General features: G+C 41.3%; 1 protein-coding gene across 2 annotated transcripts in view; it reads right to left on the bottom strand.

Annotated features, from left to right (window-relative positions):
* The window catches only part of ANKRD6 (ankyrin repeat domain 6), a 150079-nt gene extending 137681 nt beyond the window's left edge, over positions 1–12398 (bottom strand). For both annotated transcript variants that reach the window (XM_081139929.1, XM_081139933.1), the window contains exon 1: positions 12246–12398. The gene's annotated coding sequence lies outside the window, so the exon portion shown is untranslated. The remainder of the gene's footprint in view (positions 1–12245) is intronic.
* Between the last annotated feature and the right edge of the window lie 8303 nt (positions 12399–20701).

The raw sequence follows: 20701 nt of genomic DNA, 5'->3' as shown, positions 1-20701 counted from the left end.
TATCCTAGAGCAACAATATACTCAAACTTAATGAATGCCATTTATTCTGTGGGGCCCAGGCAGTGTTGCTGTGGATTTATGATAACAGAGTAGGTTACAATCAATACTTGGTCTTTTCTTCTAGATTTAACACTATCACATAAAATTTCCCCCTCACTTAAATACCCTAATAGCCTCTGATGTGGCTTTTTTCATACAAAATCCATTATGGCTTCTTATTGTTTACTGAATTGAGGAATATGTTTTCTCTCCACTTAAAGCACAGCTTTCATTAACACTAACAAGTACACCTTATATAACTGGGACATTAACTTCCACCCAATTTAGTTGGCTAGTAAATTCAGAACAAATACTAAAAGTCTCTTATGATTTATTCTCTTACTCTCAAAGTAAATATCCCTGACATTAAGGCAATTTCAAAAGGCTGGGGAAAAAGGGACATAATAAGAAAAATATTTTATAATCTGATACAATAATTTATTTTCTATTTTTAGATGCACAAAACCATGGTCACTTTTAACACAACCAGTCAATTACAAGCGGTGTTATGTTTTTGAGTCTTTAAACACCAAGAGAAGAATGTAAATTAGTGAATTTAGGGTTTTAAAAGACAGAAATGCACTGAGCATCAAGAAAATTTGTTTTGGGCAAATCAAAATAATAGTTATTATTATTACAATATCATTAAATTATTATAAAAGTATTTGTAACTACCTGTGTTGATGGATGTTAACTAGATTTTTAGTGATGATCATTTCACAATGTATATCAAATCATTATGTTGCGCACCCAAAACTAATATATGTCAATTATATCTCAATTAAAAAAGAAACACTAATAATCTAAAAGGTAAATTTTTATTTTTTTATCCATATATATTTTTAATATATCTTTATTGATTTCAGAGAGAGGAAAGGAGAGGGAGAGAGAGAGATAGAAACATCAATGATGAGCGAGTCAAAAAAAAAAAAAAAATGATGAGAGAGTCATTGATCGGCTGCCTCCTGCATGCCCCCAACTGGGGATCAAGCCCACAACCTGGGCATCGAGCCCACAACCTGGGCATGTGCCCTGACCGGGAATCGAACTCCAATCACATGGATCCCAGGTCAACGCTCAACCGTAGAGCCACGCCTGGCCGGGCAAGGTGAAATTTAAAGACATAAACTTTATTTTCTTCGATATGGCCTTTTCTCGAGGATTTAGTAAGAGAAAGGAAAGAAATTCTGGTATCCAAAGATAAGTTAGACCTGTTACATATTTTGAAGGAGGGAAATGGGAGGATTTAGACCTATCATTTTAATAACAATAGTATGTGGCTGCTTATTTCGAAAACTTTTGAGAAAGTGTTCCCCAACAGTACTCCTACCTTCCTGGCATTGATGGGCTCTTGAAAAGAGGGTAAACTCTGAATTTTATTAATTCTAATCACTTATTAAATATCCTAGATCTAAGGGAACTCACCATTTAAAGGAATTCTTTGATAATCTCATATAGGATTTTTTAAATAGTTTTGAAATCAATTTCCCTAGATGTGTCCCAACAGGAAGGTATCTAATTAGCTGTAAATCTCTTATTGGATGATAAAGTGTTTACTTACATTTCAAAGTACAAAACACCCTGGCTTACATCCAAACATCCAGATTTTATTTCAGCAGGGTAGCAAAGATGAAAACTGTTTAAAGCACCTGATCCCCAGTTTTAGAACAGTGCAACATAACTGCACTCACATCAAGAATTGTTGGTTCTGCCTTTAAGTCTTTATTTATTTACTTATTTTGGTTTGGGGGCTTGGGGGTGGGGAGGGGGTGTCTCACTTTTTTATGTCTTGTTTAAAAACCCACTAGGTGCCAGGGGATTTTGCTATTAATCATTACTGGTTTTACAGCTCTTTACTAAGTTTTTGAATAGCAAATGGAAGAACACAAAGGCTTCAGTGAGCAAGCCATTCATTAAATAACCCATAACCCAGGATAATACATTCTGGAGATTAAGGAAATTATAAACAATTAAATAAGCATCCGTTCTTAAAGCACCTATAAAGCACCAGGACTTAGGTTCTTCCTCTCTTGGTAACTCCTTTGCTATTAACTTTTACCTTGATTGTAAAGAGAGACAGCAAACAGAGAGCCATATGCTAATTTTAACTTTAATAGGCATACTTGGGCTCCAATGTAAACCAGTTACATTTGCTAAAGCCCCAGGGCCAACTTTCTTATCATTATTTCTACTTGCAAGCGGAGCCACAGATGGCTCTATAGGTGGTGAAGTCAGGCAGTGAATGATCTGATTTATAGGATAAGCCCACTGGCTGGGTCTCTCTGCACATGTTCAGAATGCTGATGATTAACACCCACTCAGCATTCCCCTCTTGGTTCCAAGGTCTCCTATCAAGTAGGCAAGGCTCTGATAATGGGTGAAACAAGAAGCATATCTAAAACAGCCAGAGAAACTATTTATAAGGACCAAAAGACAAGATGCTACAAGGATCTGAGGTGCTTAAAGTATAGGCCACCTGCATCAGAATCTGGGATGCTTGTTATTAAATGTGCACCTTCCCAGACCTATTAAATCAGAATCTAGGGAGTGAGAGTGGGAATCTTTGAATTTTAATAGATTCCCCAGATGATTCTTATGCATAAGTTGGAAAGTATTGGTCTAAGGAAGCTATATAGATAGCTAACTAGAAGATAAATTTAGTAACTTGCCTGAAATAATTTAATATAAAATCCTCTTTATTTTAACTAACTCATTAGGTAGTTTTATAATACTCATTATAACTGGGTCAGAGAGATTAAGTAAATCCTAACTAGGAGCAGAGTTACTCTCAAACCAAGTTATGCTCATTTTAAGTCTAACTTGAAGAGGTTAGCAAACTTTTTTCTGTAAAGGAATAGATAGTAAATATATATCTCTGCAACAACTACTCAACTCTGCCAGATTAGTGTGAAAGTAGCCATAGACAGTATGTAAATGAATGAGTGTAACTGTGTTCTAATAAAACTTTGTTTACAAAACAGCAGTAGACTAGATTTGGCCCATGGCTATACTACCATACTTTGGTCTAGTGTGTCTTTAATTCCAATATGGGCACCATGAAATACATTATTTTTTTAAATTAGAATTCAAAAATGGTAAATATTAATTATTTGAACCCTTTCGTTAGGTAGAACAGCCCAATCTCAACCAATAATGGATAAATGAAGCATTACTATAGTGAGTGTACACTACTAAAGTTGTGGACCGTCTTTTTAAAATATATTTTTATTGATTTCAGAGAGAGGAAGGGAGAGGGAGAGAGAGAGAGAAATATCAACGATGAGAGTGAGTCATTGATTGGCTGCCTCCTGTGAGCCCAAAACCAGGGCATGTGCCCTGACTGGGAATCGAGCCTCCATCTCCTGGATCCTAGGTCGATGTTCAACCGCTGAGCCACACTGTGGACCATTTTTCAATGACGCCAACTGGGTACTGGGATCTTACACATGATCCTTTTTTAATCCCTCTATATGTTTCATTTGTACCTGTCAGATGCTGGACACAGCCAAATGGCATACTCCTAGGCACAAATTTACTTCAAGCAAATAAGATAAATAGGTCCAAATCTTATCACTTTAGTTTCCCTTAAGAGCAAATAATTATAAGTGACACATACATTCCATGATTGTGTAATACATTCCAAGACGAAGACTGCTTTTTTTGGAGGGGAAGAAAGCTACACGTGCCTATTACCAGCCACTTAAAGTAGTTTTAAACTGTTATGATAACATTCATGAAGCCAATAAGACATGCATATTCTTGTTCTTTGCTAATCTTCCTCTGTTGCATTTTTCTCAAATGTACATTTCTCTACATGGTTGGGTGACTGAGTAAATTAAATATGCTTCGTTCCCTAACAAATGTGTGAACCTAGATGGCTTAATCCCATTTTTATTTGCTTACAAGGCAATTATAATACAATTGTTTCCTTTATAGAGGTCTCATCCACGTCTTACACTACAAAGACAACATTTTATACACAGATGTTTGTAAAGTGAGAAATAAATTATATGAAGGTAGTTATGCTTAACTGGCCAGTGAAAAAACTAGCACATTGGTATATAAAAGATAGCTACTTATCTACCAAAGAGTTCTGTCCCCTTCCAAAGTATAGGATTGTTGCTCAGAAGCAGCTGTCCAGCCAGGGACCACATTTCCCAGCCTCCCTAAATCAACATTGGGCTATGAATTGCTTCTGGACAATGGAATGAAGCAGAAGTGATGTTTTTACTCACTAGTGGAAATAGTTAATCTGGTTTGCCTTTTCCAATCTCTGGTCCTTCTAGTAACACTCAATGGAGACTACATGTTGAAGATACATGTGGCATCACACGATGGAAGGAGCCTTTTTATCCCTGAGTCACTTGAAGAAGAGCTAACTAGCCCTGGCCAGTGCAGTTCAGCTGGTTGAGCACCATCCCATGCACCAAAGGTTGCCAGTTCAATTCCTTCTCAGGGCATATGCCCGGCTGCAGACTTGATCCCCAGCAGGGGGTATGCTGGAGGAAACCGATTAATGTTTCTCTCTCTCACCCTCTCCCTTTCTCTCTCTCTCAAATCAATAAAAACATATTTTTAAAAAATAGTAGAGTTCCTGTGTACACTCTCTCCCAATGATAGTATCTTACATAACCACAGTACAATTATCAAAACAAGGAAATTGGCATTGGTATATTATATTAATAAACTATAGATCTTATCCGGATTTTACTTTTTCCATGTGCTCACTGTGTGTGTGGGTGTGTGTTAGTTCTATGAATTTTATCACAAATTCTATGTATAGGTTTGTGTAACCACCACCACAATCAGGGTACAGAACTGTTTCAAATTCCCATTTTACAAACTAGGAAACTGAGGCATAAATTTTTACAACCAAATCATCAAAACTTTTACAATCAATAGATGGCAGAGCCAGGAGTCAAACCCAGTAAGATCAGCTCAAAAGCCCATGCTTCTTAACAAAAGATGGCTACGAGTATTGAAAGAGTCTATCTGGGATACTCAAATGCATGCATATATACCACTCAAGAAGTCTGTTCTCTGGTGCTTTGATATTTTACACTAGAGATGGCATAACATAAAGTAAGATACAGTGCATCTCAGCATTCTACCTAAATTGGGTCAAATTCAGAATTTCTGGGACTTACACTTAGTTCATTTGGCATTTTCTAGCTAAAAAATAAGTTTTAAAACTGGCATGAGACATGTTATCCCTGACAAAAAAAGAAAATAAGTTTTAGTTTTGTAAAAAATTGTACTGAAATTTTCTAAGTTGATTGTTTATGATTTGGTTTATTTTTTATCCTCAATAATAATTTAAATCACTACCATATAAGTATGATAACATAGATCATCTCATGTCACTACATTTTTATCTTATTAAGCAGATATTGTAGTTAGTAGACATCTAAATAATTTCACTATGGGAAAAAAGTATTCCTTAAAAAATACATTTAACTGCCTGGCGGGGCGTGGCTCAGCGGTTGAGCATCGACCTAGGATCCAGGCGATCGGGGTTCGATTCCCAGTCAGGGCACACGCCCAGGTTGCAGGCTCAATCCCCAGTCAGGGGCATGCAGGAGGTAGCTGATCAATGACTCTCTCATCATTGAGGTTTCTATCTCTCTCCCTCTCCTTTCCTCTCTTTGAAATCAATAAAGATATATATTTCTTAAAAAATACATTTGACTAATACTGAATTTTCTTGTGTAATTTTAAAAGCTTTTTACCTAATTTATTCTTTGGATTATAAACTTAATAAATGTTTATTGCAGGAAACCTATAAAATCTCCATAAAGATACAGAGGGGGAAAAAGCCCCAATACTCCTAAACTCACCACATAGGGGCAATTTCCTTGTGTATCAGACAGATTTCCACGGGCCTTTCCTGTTAGAATACAATGCAGACATTTTTAAATACTCAAAACTCGAATTTACTGAAGAATATAAATTTTCTGACCTTGGAATTGAGTTTTAGATAAAACAGTGCTTTGGGTTTATATTCTAGAATGTGAGTACACATACACACAGTCTTGAGGACCCTACTCAGTAAGCTACTGGAGTTCATAACAAAAGGAAGTCATCGGGTTACACGAGGTTAACAATCCCATTAGTTCGTGTTGGTGCACAGACCTTAAGCATGATTGGAAGGCACCTCTCTCCAGGACCATGGAAGAACAAAAGTATTGCTTTTACACTGTGAGTATATATAATTTCACAGACCTGTACACTTTCAAAAGAAATGTTTTGGTATGGCCCTCTTAGTGAAAACCAAGCTCTGAGAAACCATCTAGAGCCCCACAGTGAGCTGGTGGCCAGGACTCCGCCGGGTTTCCTAATGCCCATCCCGCGCCCTTCTACCCTCCCAAGGCCCAGGCTGTGCTCCTCCACCTCCCACTGCCTCACCCGACCAAAAGCTACCGTGCAAAGGTCACAGCCTCAAGAGAACCAAGCTCTTTATTCATCTTTTAGCTGCTTCCTATGTAAGGAAAACCAACCTTATTCTTTTCTTTCTCTTCATTTCAGAAATATTTCTCAAAGCATGACAACACAAAGGCCTCGCTGGTTCCTGTTTAGCTATTAAGAGGACTTTACTTTGAGCTACTCTGTTCTTGGTGACTATTTGCTAATCTCCACTAAATTCACTATTTTTTGTTTGTTTGTTTGTTTCTTTCTTTCTTTCTTTGTTTTTTTACTATCATGGACAGAAAGATTTCCCATAATCTCCATTCTTGAACTGAGGATAAATGAGTGATGTAGAAACTGAGTTAAGTCCATTCAGCTGCCAATCAACTCCTAAATTTAAACTGAATGTTTTAATCCTTACACACCCTTCTTAGTATTACATGAAAATACTGGGTCAAGCATTTCCCAAAGTACTTTGTGCCTAAAATACCAGATTCTAATAGTTAAATGGAGGTTCAAACTTCGTCAATTTTCTAGGTAAAAAGGGGAAATCATTCTAACCTACATTTCATGATCTACGATGCAGTTCTCTATTGTATACGCTAAACCATAAGATGTTGAAAATTAGATATAATTAGTCTAAACCAAAGATTTGAAATTCTTGGTTTTTTGATTTGTCTCTATCACATCGATGTTTCTCTCTCTCTGTCTCTCCTCCTCCCTCCCTTCACTCTCTCTAGAAAATCAATGGAGAAAGTGTCCTCTGGTGAGGATTAACAAAATTATAAATAAATAAATGGGCGCGATATGTTAAATAAAAATAATGCTGATGGCACTCTCCCTCTGGGGAGCATGCCCACACCTTTCCCTTCCCCCTCTTCTTCCCCTCAAGTGCATTAGTTACCTTTGCCTTTCTCTCTCCTAAGCTCCAAGGGCCCTTCTTTTGCTTTTGTAACTTGTTTCCTGAACTTACACAGCCCAGCTGGCTCACTTCTACTACCCCTGTATCTTTCTAAAGAAAATTTCTCCTATAATTTGAGTTCCTGGCTCTGAAATCTTTCTTTGCCAAACTCAAGAATCAAGGTCCAGTTTCATCACCAACACTGCTGGTAACACAACCATCAGAATTATCCTTAAAAATTTTTCAAAAAAAAAAACGCTGAGAACTTATCTACGGGCATCAAATGGAAAAAAGGAAACATTTTGTTAACAAGAATCACATAGTTTCTCCACCCCACACAAATATTCAATTTTTATAGAGGGAAAAAAACACATTAGGATAAACAAACAAAACAAACAGATAAAAATCATATCCACCCATATTTATTTCAACTTGGCAGCATCACCTATGGTTGTGTACAGGCTTCCCAACGATAAATGATGGAAGAAAGCAACAATAAAAATCAACAACTACACTAGGGAAACATCATTATTGAGTGTATTCTCACAGAGTGTTAAATATCATCAGGTCCTTGCTTAGGCTTGGGGTCTGGACAATGAACAGGACATGAGAGGAAAGGTCTATGCTTTCTAAAATGTTCAGTGACAGTCATCTGAGACATCATTATTCAAGTCAGCCTTTCCTTGGAGGATTAACAAGTACAACTTATTGATAGAAAATACCACGTGAAGCTGTTTAACCAAACTGTTTCATCTGCGAAGGTTACCTGCCTCTCTGTGCTGTAAGCATAAGGATAAATTAAATCCTACTAGAAACATCTGCAGGCCTGTAACCCATGTCCAAACTTCCCAAAACAAAGGACCTTCCTCCTGAACTCAAAAGTGTACTGGTCCAGGCTCACGTTCCAGTCAGTTATGAGCTCCTCCCCAAACCAGGGCACATATTGGCAAGGGAAAATGAGCATTCTAACAATGGTCTAAAAAAATCAATGAGTGCCAGAGTGGTACATCGGAGTTTGCTGTTTGAAAAATGATAAATCATTTTATAACGTGAACTACTTCATAATTTATTTGCTAAGATTAAAAATTCAGGCACTGGCTCTTCTTAAATAGGGACAATGATATATACCTATTACTGGACATTTATTTAGTACTATTTAGCAATCATTAAAAAACCTACCACCGAGCTCTCCAGGGCACATTCATGCCCTTCCATTCCCCCTTATCCCTCCTCAGGGCGTTACTTTTGCCCTCTCTCCCCTAAATTCCAAGGGCCCTTCTTCTGCTCCTATAACTTGCTTCCTGAGCCTACGCAACTTGGCTGGCTCACTTCTGCTATCTCTGTAACTTTCTAAATAAACTTCGGGGGGGGGGGGGGGAGCTACCATTTCTTGAGACTGTTATATTCTAGGACCCTCACAGATGCTCTTTTTATATTACCTACTTTAATCCTCTTAATGACCCTACCGGGAGGATTTAACCTGGAGCTATTTCGAGCAGACCTTTTCCTTTGTGCAGTAATTCTCAAACTGTACTCTGGGTGCTGTAGCAAACTCATAGGGGAAACTTAGGATAGTTAAACATTTCAAGGGAAACATACATAGTGTACTTAACATGCTGGACACGCTTAACCTACAAACCGGAGGTACTTCACAGTCTCTACCATTAAATCACATTACATTATATCAATGACATCCTATCTTTGCAAAGATTGGGTTTGCAGTGGTTACTGCTATAAAAAAAGCAAGCGCTGCAGAAAAATTAATGTGGAACAGGAAATGAGAGTGGTGGCGTCCAATCTGATCCTAAGATTTGATAAATAGTACAGACACACACATCCTGTTGGTAATTGTGGTTATTTAAGAATGACATAATTTTTTTTTCTTTCAGTTATGTGTATTATTTTTTTCTAACACCTTCTATGATGTTTGGCCACAAGTACTTATTATGTTGTTTGAATATAACTACTACTTAAACTAGGGCAGTATGAAAAAATTACTAAAATACTAGGGCACCATGAACCAAATTTAGGAATCTTTGGTTTAACAAATAAGTGACAGAGTTATGCAGCAGTCACCAAGGAGAGCTGTGTGACCCTGAGGAAATACTTAAAGCAAAGTCCATAACCACAAACATCATAATCAGAAAAAAAAGAATCTGGATTAAAACCTTTTTTAAAGGTCACTCTCAAGCGAATGAATCCCTCAAATCCCATACAGTGTTCCCTGGATAATTCGTATTTGAAACAAAAATTCTAAAACACATGCACACAAATTACTGTTTTTTCCAATTCTTGGGGACTCAAGCAAAGCTTTTAAAATTATAGCCTCCAAGCTATGTTGGAAGAGACTGGGCCTCCCCTACACAGACAGAACACACCCTTCTGCGTACAGGAAAGGGGGAGGGAGGCTTAAGGGAGAGACTGCCCCATCCCAGCACTTTGATACTTTCAGCTTTTTTGTGGTTTGCATCCTACTCTCAATAACTTGCTTTTAAGTTCTGTAAGACTGCTCCAGGTGACTCTATAAATGCTTGTTTGGAAACTTTTCTCCCCCAGAGTTTTTCATGTGTCAACCGATGGTCAATTGTTAAAACAAGTTCAGTGCCAACAGGAATCCCCAATTTGGGGTGTTTCCAATTTGGGGTGTGGAAAAGAAGGAAATTTTATACAATGTGAAGAGCTCAACTGTGATACAGCAAGGCTGTGCTAACAGCACAGCTATGAGCTCAATCTTGCTAACTCAATTAAGAAACAGCACTGCTATGGAACAGGCTGCCGTGAGGCTCCTCTAACTCTGCCTTGCTATGCGGCCACACCTGTGCTTCAGCTCCTCCCCAGAAAAATCCCAGTCTACTGCAGAAAGAGAAAGCCCAGCACTCTGACCCAGAGGGGAGCTGACTTATATAGAGAGAAGTCCCCACCCCTGGTCCGATTGGTCTGTCCTCATGCAAACAAGGGCTCCAAATCGTCACAGTTTGATTGGGCCAAAAAGCACTATTCTGGTTGGTCGAAATAGAGCTGCTCTGATTGGTCACTAAAGATGACAATATGGATATAGCTGCTCAGTTCTGATTGGACAGGGAGTCTCGGTCCTATTGGTTGAAATACAATTCCAAGAACTCCTTTATAAGGGCGGGCTCCGGGGGCAAACTAGCGGTTCCTTCAGGGGAGAAGTGAGTGGATGCCGTGGAGAGGGGTACTGGGGACTACAAGGACCTGGGGATGCTCCAGCTCTTCAGCTGGGTTATGGGTACCTGTGTGTGTGCCCTTGTTCTTATTCTTTAAATTGTACGTGTAAGCTTTATACTTTCTGAATGTGCATTTCACAGCGGGGGGCCCCAGAATTTCTCTAATAGGAGGGCCATGGGAGTTAGAAGTGTGCCTTGTCTCTAAGCAGAGTGGGATTACAACCCATCCGCATTTACTTGAGCATATGATTATCCGGATGGGCTCTGGGGAGTTTAAATGGAAAGCTATGGTTACTTTTTAGTAACCTCAAACAAGGAGTTAACATTTCTTTATCACCCTTGATTTATACCTCCCAGTTTGATCTCTTTTATTATTATTCAGCCTCATCTACTCTCCTCTCCCCACTCATGACCCAGAGGACAGAAAACTCGATTTTAATTTATACCCTTAATTTTAAAAAAATTATTTGTTAACCATATGCTAAGCACCTGCCAGGAATGGTAGAAGCTAACGGTGTATAGTTGCACCCACCAAGGGCAAGAACAATAGGTCGCTGTTGCTATTCTAAGGCTGGGAGAGCTCCCCTCCGGGGCAATCAGTACAGTGAGGGGCCATGGTGGGCCCAGGTGTGTCTGTCTTCATTGCCCAAGTACTTTGCATTAATGTTACCTAAACACAAATGAATATCATCACCCAACAGGTTCATTAAAAGGATACCTAACGTTTAAGCGTACGAAGCCAAGTATTTTACTTGCATCATTTCATTTCCACAATGATACTACCGGATTATGCATAAGACACCCAATTTACTGTTGTAAATCCTAAGGTCCAAATAAGTGGGTTTTCCAAAGTCACATACCTAACAAGCGATGGCATCAGGATTTAATCTCGTCACCCCAAAGAGGATTTCTTAACCACTACTTGAACTATCCCACTGAGCCTCAGAGAAAACGTTCTTGGCCAGCTCTGCGGAACCGAAGCCCCTCTCGGGTCACGAATAAATGCTCCACTTCCCCTCCCGCCCCCCAACCTACCGGAAGCACCGCACTGAAGTTCCCAAAGAGAAGGCAGGCGGACCCCCGGACTCAAACCGCACAGCGTGCTGGCTTCCTGGGCCCGGGGAGATGTCCCTGGGTAACGCTATAAAGCTGCATTCCAGCCAGAGTGGGTCTCCCCGGGACGGGAGGGCGGCCGCCACCCTCCCGATCCTGCCCCCCTGAGGGGGCGGGAGGCAGGCTGCCGGCGCGGCCGGGTCACTGCGGCCGGCCGGAGGCTCGGGGACGACGAGGAGCCCTAGGCGACTAGAGGGGACCCTCCTCTGCGCCCGCGAACCGAGCCCGGGAGTAATACCTGGTGACCCCCCGCAACTCCACCACCACCACTTTCTTCAAACTCTTTGAACTCACTGGAGAAAGGAGGGGGACAAGCAAAGACGAGAAAGTTCTCTCAACGCCGCCCCCCAAGTTCTATATTCTAGGAGGCAGGGAGGTAACCGAAGCAAAGCGACGAGGGAGGCGCCCCAGGAAGACCCCGTCCGGCCCTGGCTTTCCCAGAGGCCGCCGGAAAGAAGGCAGCGCGTCCCGCTGGTGTCTCGTCCCCAAGCAGACGGCGAGCTGGAGCGCGGGCGGCGCAGCGCCCCGTCCCCGACACCGTCCCCCCAGAGCAAAGGTCCCCGGGAGCGGGGGTCGCCCGCGCTCAGTCCGCACGGTACCTTTCTCTCCCGCGCTGGACATCCGCGCTGCAGGAGCCGATGCCGGGACAGCGCTGAGGGGCGGAGGGAGAAGATGGGGACGGGCTCCCGCCGGCTCCCGCGGCCCCTGGGCCTCGGCGCCACCCAGCGCCGCCGCCGCCGCCGCCGGCCGCCCGCTCTCCCGGCTGCGCTCGCGGCCCGGCCGAGGTACCTGTGGCCGAGCCCGCTGCGCACGCCGCCCGCTGCGCCCTCCGCCCCGCCCCGCCCGCGGCTCCTACGCTGGGGCCGCAGCGCCCCGCAGCGGCCGGCCAGGGGGCGTCGGGGGAGGTGCAGCCCGAGGCCCTGGCCTGCAGCCCGCTCCCGTTGGGGCCGCTCCCCCTTTCACCCTGACGAAGGGGTCCCCTCTACAAAGTGGGCGGAAAGGGGGCCGCGGCACGGCGAGGTGTTCAGCGCAGGGGTTGCCAGGCGTTTATTGGAGGGAGAGGGGAGCTGGGAGGAGAAACCATCCCTCTACTCTTGGCCAAGTGGACGTTTCAATGTACCCCCAGTTCACCGAGCTCACTGAAGGCGAACAGCAATGCTGAATGGTCCAGAGGGCTGGAGGGGGAAGGAAGCCTTTAACCAAACAGCTTGACGGAACCATCCATATGGAACAGGCAAAATCGCTGAGCCTTCCTGGCTATTTAAAGTACACTTGTCATACCATCAACTCCTTCTGGTTTTGTCTGTTCTTCAGTTACTTCTTCAGTATCTAGAAGAGTTCCTGAACATAGTGAGCACTCAATAAATTATTGTGGAGCCCTAGAGGGTTTGGCTCAGTGGTTAGAGCTTTGGACCCACTGACCGAAGGGTCCCAGTTGGATTCTGGCCAAGGCCAGGGACTGCCTGCGGGAGGCAACCAATCAGTGTGTCTCTCTCCCATCGATGTGTCTCCCCCACCCCTCTCTGAAAAGCAATGGAAAAAATATCCTCAGGTGAGGATTGAAAAAATTAAAATAATATATAAAGAATTGTTGAGTGAATGTATGAATGAATGGGACCTCATTTAACCTTTTCAAGAAGCAGGGCAGGTATCTGCTCTCCAGTTATAGAGCTGAAACCCTAGAGGGGCGCTTCGGTCTCATCTGAGGTTTGGGACAAGCTTATTTTGAACCTTATTTTTCTTATCCCCTCTGAAATAGGCCTGGTATCTAGGGGGAAAGAAACATGATGATCTCCTCCTTTTTCTTAAGATATTTGTCTCCCTCTCTCCTTCAGGGAGCATTAGGCAGGGAAAATCCAAAAAGCCCCTCCCTACCCATACCAGGGAAGGGTAAGTGCTTTGGAACTTCCCCTACCCTCTAGTCAGAGCTGCAGTTTTACTTGGCAGAGCGCAGAACCTCTCTTCTGAGTGTCCTTGGGTCCTCTTCAGATTTGATCCCCACCCCTGTCAACCCCCATCTAGAGCTATTAAGAGAATGCATTTCTTTCCCCTGCCCATCAGTACCTCAATTTCTCTGCCTGCAGGTCACCAGGGATTTCTAGGTGAAACCCCCAAAGTCAAGGTATGTACACATGACCTTTCAACCAGATCATTTCTTCTTAAAATGCTTTGTGAGATTAAAGACTTTTCCTAGCTAGTTCCTTGAATAAACTTTCCAAGATCCACAGTGTTCCATTCCTGTGGGAGGCTTTTATAACATCATCATAAAGTGGCAATGAGATAGAGTTTTAAGTTACATTTATGGGCAGTCAGAGCAATTGCACATTAATTCTGCTGAAAGGAACAGAACAGCCAAGCCAGCCTGTAAGATATGGGCAAGCTCTTGGGAGCTGACTAGTCTGCATTTGTTCCCAGACCTTGATGAATGGGAATTCCTGGAAGAGGGACCTCATGAATGCCAAAGCAAGCAGTGCATGAGAGCTGCTTAGAGATCTTGCTTGCTTATCTCCAAGTGGGCACACAGTTTCTGGGCAAGTAATGAAAAGAGACTCCTAAACCTTCCTCTATAGAGAAGGGCTCCCAGTCTGCAGTTCTATTCTCACCCCTCTGCTCAGTTCAATCACAGTCAGCCTCACAAATCTGCCCCCCCAACCCCTCCTTCTGCTTCGTGAGAAAGAAGTCAGCTCCGCCAATAACTTTAACTGCTTTGTGAGAATATAATCTGCTCCAATTTCCGGCAACATTTCTTTAATGAGTTGGCTGTACTAGCTATCTTTCACATTGGTAGCTTCAGTTCATCCTTCAGCCCGCCATTCTGGCTTCTATCCCTGCTCCTTCCTGAAGCTGCCCTTGCTAAGGCTTCCACTCAAGAAATCTTCCACGTGCCCTTCCATGGTCATATTGTCCTTCTCCTCCAGAGGAAACCACTATTCTGAAATTGGTGGTAATAATTTCCTTATAGATGTATTTAGTATCCCAAATACAACATTCTTCAGTTTTGCCTGGTTTTGAACTTTTTGTTAATGGAATCATTCTGTGTGACTCCTATGCAACCTGCTTTTTTCACTCGGCATTCTGTTTCTGAGATTTGGCTATTCAATTTCTCTGCTATACAATATTTCAGTGTAAGAAGATATCATAATTTATCCAGTCTACCTTCAGACGTTGGGTTGGCTCCAGTTTTTGCTACTGCAACAACATTGCTATGAACATTATTAAATATTTCTCCTGATGCATGTGTGCAAGTGTTCTTAGAATATATATGTAGAAGTGAAATTGTTGGGTCTCAAGGTATGTATGTGTTCAAATTTATTTGGGAAGGCCAAATTGTTTAAACTGGTTATACCAATTTTCATTCCTATCAGCAGTGTAAGACAGTTTCCTTGCTCCACATCTTTGCCGGTGCATGTTTGTGTGTGTGTGGGGGGGGGGTGTAAAATAATTTCTCATTATGGTTATGATTTATATTTCCCCAATCACCAGTACAATTGAGCATCTTCAATGTTTAATAACTATTCTTGTTTTCTCTTTTACTGTTTCATGTGGGGGTTTTTTAATTTCTTTTTTATTTGTTGATTTTTAGAGAGAGGGGAAAGGGGAGAGAGAAACATCGATTTGTTGTTCCACTTATTTATGCGTTCATTGGCTGATTCTTGTATGTGCCCTGACTGGGAATTTTGTTGCCTAGGAATCAAAGATAACAATAGCTAATACTTATATAGTGCTTACTGTTTTAAATTATTTTACATAGTTTAATGGATTTATTGCCACATCCCCTTTGAGGTATATACCAGCTTAGAAATAAGGAAATCTAGGCACAGAGAGGTTAAGTAACTTAGCGCAGATTACACAGCAAGTTAGTGGCGGTGCTAGGTTTTAAACCCAAGAAGCCTAGTCCATGAGTGTGGGCCCATTCTCATTAGGACAAGGAGGTTGGAGCAGTCATACCCTGCCATCTGGCATAAATAGCACAGAAAGCCAGTTTTCATGAAGAGAGAAGAATGAAATGAGAAGTATCGAGAGGAGCAAAAACAAGTTCCTTTTCATATGAAACCTCCATTATCTCCTGTATTATCCTGAGACATCTTTACCAGGATCCTCTGAATATGGCGTAACTTCTAAACTTTACCACCAGGTGTACGATCAGGTTTCATCCATCCACCCATCACTCTATCCCTCTCTCCTTCCACTCATAAAAAGTATATATTGTCAGTGAGGATTTTTCTATTGCAAATTTCAGAACACCTTACCTTCAGTGGCTTAAGTAGAACTTCCCAATTGATTTGGCACCGCCACTTATATGCCATAAATGAGTTACAGATACGGCCAAGTTATTGATTCCCTCAGCCTTTGGGGCAGCTGGGCAGAGTCTAAGGTGACCAAAGTCTCTGGGCAGGGCCTAAGGTGGCCAAAGTCTCTGGGCCAGTCACCTCTGCCTGCAAGCAGCTTGTCCATTTATATCAGCATGACATGCACATTATTTCCTATGTGCGCCATGACTAGACAGGATGGAGAAGCACTGGCTTAATGAACTGACTTCTGATTTTCTCATGAAATAAAAAGTTGGGAAGAAGGCATTTCCAGGTTTGAGTAAAGAAGTTCAGCAAGGTTATCCTGGCTCTTTTTCTCTCTGCATTCTGCCATTCGCATGAGAGGCTTTTGGTCTTAGGCCTGTAACCTCATGGTTGCAAGATGAGTTTTTTACCTCCAGGTACCATGTGCTTCCACAACTGTGTTCAAAGCAGCAAAGGCTGGTGTCAGGGAGGTCTTCTGATTCTTTGGCCTCTTTTAGGAAGCAAACTCTTTCCTAGAAGTTCTTCATCAGGATCCCTCCTTATTTCTTACTGACAAGACATAGAGGAATCCCAAAGTTTGAGTACATGACTTATCCCATCTTTAGGCTGAGAAGTGGGCCAGGGAGAAGGGTTTGGGAATGGCTGGTAAGTGGCTGACTGAAAGTGTCTGCCACTTTTGTTGGTAATATTGAGTGATACATATAAATAACAGTTTCTGGATTTTATTCTAGTGTATTTTTAATAAGGTAATTTGTTCTGGAGAATCAGCTTTCTTGTATCATTAAATATATAAGTTGGTATAACTCTTCCAGCCAAACTAGGAGTTGCCAAGTCCAGACTGACCTACAGACATGTGGAACTTTTAATGCCTCTGTTCATCTGACTCTATTATCAAGAGCTTTCTGCTTTCTTTTCTGTCACCATTTATGTCAGAAGCTTGTCCTTAAAAGTTCATATAAATGAAAAGTTAATTTGTTATAAAATTCCAAATGTAGTGATTCCATCTCAGTAGTTTGGGACTTTTCTTGGATAATTTACAATGCCATCTTTTTTAAAAAAAGTCATCTTTAGTTTATTCATGGCTTGTAATTGGAAAAATTCATTATGTGGCAATATGCAATAACTAGAAATCAAGGGCTTTGATTCACCTCCCACCCCCAATCCTATTCCTACCTGGTCTACTATTTTAATAAATAACAGTACTATCCATCTCATTACTCAAACTAAATGCCTGGAAGAAGTCCTTCTCCTGACCACCCACATTCAATAAACTATCAATAAAACTTATCCTACCTCCAAAATTTATATCCAATCTATCCACTTCTTTCATTTCCCTCTCTCTTCATTCATTTCTCTTTTGGACTATGACAGTGACCTCCTGTTATTTTCAGTATCCACCTTAAATCTACAATCCATTTTCCTGTGCATCAGTTATCTACTCCTGTGGGGGAAAAAACACCCTAAATCTTAATGCCTTTAAAAACCAGACATTTTATTAGCTCATGATTCTGTGTGTTGGCTGAGCAGGGGTCAATTAGAACAGCAAGTCTGTGCTCCATTTGGTGTGGGCTATACTTGCCTCATGTGGCTGCAATTTGAGCTGGAGAATCCAAGATGGTGTCACTCACATGTCTGGCCCTCAGCTGGGATGACTCAAATGCTGGGATCTTTTTACTCTTGTGCTCAGCATCCTTCAGGGCTTCTCAATCCAGGGGGCCTCTCCAGTGGGCTAGCCCAGATTTCTTTCCATGGTGGCTCAAGGCTCAAAGAAAGTAAAAAAGAAAGTTCTAAGGCCTTTTATGGCCCAATCTCAGAAGTTATACAGTGTCACTATCACCTCTGTCACATTCTATTGGTTAAAGAAGTCACAGGGCCTGCCCACATTCAAGAGGAGGGAAAATAGGTTGGAGAAGTGTCAAAGTCACACTTGCAAAAGGGCATGGGAGATGGCATGGATCGTTGTGGCCATCTTTGGAAACCATCCATCAGAGTGAGCTTTTAGAAAAGTATATCACATATTTCACCTCCCTTCTTAAAACTCTTAAAGACTTCCAGTGGCACTCAGAATAAATCCAAAATGCTTATCCTGGCTGAGAAGACTACCTATCTCTCGTGCTTGCCAACTTCCCCCTCTCTCATCACATGGACCTTTTCGTTCCTCCAACAGCAAACCCATTCCCTTCTCCTTGGCTTTTTCAACTGCTGAGACATTCTCTGTCCTGACTTTCACTTTGCACTCACCTTCTCATGGTCAACTCAAGTGCCACCTTTTTGGAGAGGCCTTCTCTGGCTACCCCATCTAGATCAGGCTTCTCTCACCCCCAGTTATGCTTTCACCTCCCTCTGTTTATTTCCCTTAAAGCATAGCCTTGAAAATCTAATTGTCTTCATGGTAAAAAGATGTTTGTTGACTGTTAAAAAAATGAAGTTATCAAATATAAGTCTCTGTAATGGCAACAAACATGTTGCACATTTAAAAACAGAGCTCTTCCCTCTGTGAACGGGAGCCAGGAGATTGTAGGTCAGCGGAGGGAGAGAAACTACCTTTTTACTGGATATTCTTTTGTGCTGTTTGATGATTTTATCACATGCATGTTTTTAAAATGTCAAAGCATTATTTTAATAAAATCTCTTTAATGATGGGTTGCCTCCGTGGGATCAATTTAATGATTTTTAATGATTTCATCGGGTCATCAACTGTCTTAGGATAACTGGAAGCTGTGAGCCGCCCTCCTGAGAAATTTGGTTGGCTTCTTTGGATCAGCAGGCGTCCAGCAAGATTCTGTAGAAGGTTCTTTCCTTTGTTTGTTTCAAGAAAAAATTAATAGCTTTAAATACATATTTAAAAAGAAAGCCTGAAAGGATTTCAACATGTGAATCCCAAGAACCAGGCATGATGCCATCAGATGTCTCAAAATACTCTAAGATGCAGGATGCAGGCTGTATTTAATTGCTTGCCCTGCTCAGGACTGCAATTATTCAGCCTAAATTGTACAGATTTCTTTTGAAAAGCTCTCATGTTCTTTGTCACAAGACATCTAATTGGTAACAGCAAAATAATTCACTAAAATAAGGGCACAAACTTTTGACCTTTAAAATTCAAATTTTAAAGCAAAAATACACTTACAAGTATTATACTTTAGCTTAACCTATAGTACAATACAGTCATATAATCCAGAAAGGATACTAAATCACTTGCTATTTGTGTTCTTAATAAAAGGAAGGATGTCAATCAATGATTGTCTATGTGTGCATTACTTCTTTACCTAGGAGTTTGGAAACTAGCTCTTCACTTCTCTGCTCTCCTTTTCAGTTTAATGGCTATAACTTAACTAAACTAACTTTAGCCTTGGGCCATTAAAGAGGAATAATGTCTATATGACTGAGTTCCAAAGTAGTTTCACCATCTACTCCATATGGTACCTTGTGCAAATTGTTTAACTTCAGTTTTCTTCTATAAAGTAAGGACAATAGTATTACTTACTTAATGGGATATTTTGGATTTATTTATTTTTTAATTTTAGAGTTTGTTGTGTTTTTTTTTTTTAAATTTATCTTTATTGTTGGAAGTATTACAAATGTCCCTTATTCCCCCCCCCCCACCTGGCATCTGCCCCCTCCTCCAGGCCTTCCCCACACTATTGTCTGTGTTTGGGGGTTATGCGTATATGCATATAAACTCTTTGATTAATCTATCCCCACCCCTCCCCCACACCCACTTTCCCTCCGAGATTCATCAGTCTGTTCCGTGCTTCCATGTCTCTGGATCTATTTTGTTCATCAGTTTATTTTGTCCATTATATTCCACATATGCATGAGATCATGTGATACTTATCTTTCTCTGATTGGCTTATTTTGCTTAGCATAATACTCTCCAGTTCCATCCATGTTGTCCCAAAGGGTAAGAGATCCTTCTTTTTTACAGCTGCATAGTATTCCATGGTGTAAATGTACCACAGCTTTTTTCATCTACTCATGGGCACTTGGGCTGCTTCCAGATCTTAGCTATTGTAAATAATGCTGCAGTGAACATAGGGGTGCGTAAATTCTTTCTGACTGGTGTTTTAGGTTTCTTAGGATATATTCCTAGAAGTGGGATCACTGGGTCAAATGGCAGTTCCATATTTAATTTTTTGAGGAAACTCCATACTGTTTTCCATTGTTTATATCATTTTGGAACAGGACCTTATTCAAGGAATATCTCAGTACATATTAGTTTGTTAAATTTTAATGGGCAATAGACGAAGGGTATCTTTCATGATGCCACAAGATATTTCTAAAAGTTAAGGTTTTTTTTAGAAGGAGGAGTCAGTAGCCCTCACTGGTGTGACTCAGTGGTTAGAGTGTTGGCCTATGCACAGAAGGGTCGTGAGTTCGATTCCCAGTCAAGGGCACATACCTGGGTTGTGAGTTGCTCCCAGCACTACAACTGGGGCAATGTGTCTCTCTCACATTGGTGTTTCTCTCTTTCTCCCTCCCTTCCTCTCATTCTCAAATCAATTTATATACATACACACACACACACACACACACACACACACACACATATATGTATCAGGTCTGTGTAGAGAGTTGGTCATATACTATCTTTTGTTCATTCCATAAACACTTATTAAACACTGATCATGTAAGTTTACAACACCTAACCATGGTTACGTACACCAGCAAAGACCATGAGTAACCCATAGATGATCCTCACATTCTTGAGATCACTCTTCCTGGAATCACAGACATTGCCAGAGCTCCAGGCCAGAGAGTGG

The sequence above is a fragment of the Miniopterus schreibersii genome (genome assembly GCF_964146895.1).
Source record: "Miniopterus schreibersii genome assembly, chromosome: 6".
In the NCBI taxonomy this organism is placed as follows: Eukaryota; Metazoa; Chordata; class Mammalia; order Chiroptera; family Miniopteridae; genus Miniopterus; species Miniopterus schreibersii.
This window is presented reverse-complemented; position numbering and strand designations above follow the sequence as displayed.